Raw genomic sequence first — 1108 nt, forward strand, 5'->3', positions numbered from 1 at the left:
TCGACTAAACTTTACTAGGAAAAAGTAAATTTGAACACTGTATTCGGAGCATGCTTGATCTACTAAGCATTTATTAGTGGTCTCCATTCTCAGGCAAGTCGCATTTCGCTACCTCAGAATTGCAAATTTCTATCTGACATTTTGGAAGTTTTGAGTTACTAAGACGATGTGGCCAAAAAGCAAATGTCCCATCTGCTCTATCAAAATCGCAAAATTGTTCGGAGTCGTTATCAATATATTCAAATACGTGCAGTCGAAAAAGCTTGACATGTTGTGAAACTCAAAATTTGTTTACGTCAAATTTCTCAAGACTATGTACAGAGCAAATAGAACTTTGCAATTTTAAGGTAACGATTTGGCTCACCATAACGTTATGTTCAAAATGTAAAACGCTTTTCACGTCTTTTAAGAATGTTGGAAGGATCGAAATTTGCTTTTATTCTTCAATTTCTTTTTTCCGCCCCCTCAGTACACAACTGTGCAAAAATATGGCGCCGCCTGTGCGCGTGGAGAGCGACTGCGTGGAAAAAGAGGGCGTCAACTTCCACTTCCGGCATCAGCGCTGTGTTCCGTCTGGGAGCTTTTTCCGCATGTCGCAGTCTCTCGTCTGCATGGCTTCTTGGAATTACGACGGATACGGGTTTGCACTGCTCCGGAAGGGCGAGGAGAGGTCTTTTTATTGCATGAGAGTCAAGTTTCACAAGTCAAGTTTAGAGGTACTTAAAATCTATTTACAAAGTAATAATGAAGAAAAAATACGACTATGGTGCAGCTCTGAGAACGTGTCAGCTGAAAGGAATTTTTTGTTGCACTCGAGTCGTTTACATTACTCGCTTTGGAAGAGGATTCTCGACTGCCGTCAATGTTGAAACAGTTTTAGTTTATAAATACTAAGTGCACACTCCAAATCGAATTGATTCAAGTCAGTCGGGGCTAGCCAAAGTTTCCTTCAAGAAGGGGCAAGAGGTACCACTTTGGCACAATACGACTGATTCGGCTGGCAGCCTTATAAAAAACAATACGTTTGATTTTGAAGATCAGATTTGAATGTAGATGTTATCATCGGCATTTGAAAACTTCTCTTTTATAAATAGTATCTCACAATATT

This window comes from Aplysia californica, unplaced genomic scaffold (genome assembly GCF_000002075.1).
Source record: "Aplysia californica isolate F4 #8 unplaced genomic scaffold, AplCal3.0 scaffold00689, whole genome shotgun sequence".
NCBI classification, from domain to species: Eukaryota; Metazoa; Mollusca; class Gastropoda; order Aplysiida; family Aplysiidae; genus Aplysia; species Aplysia californica.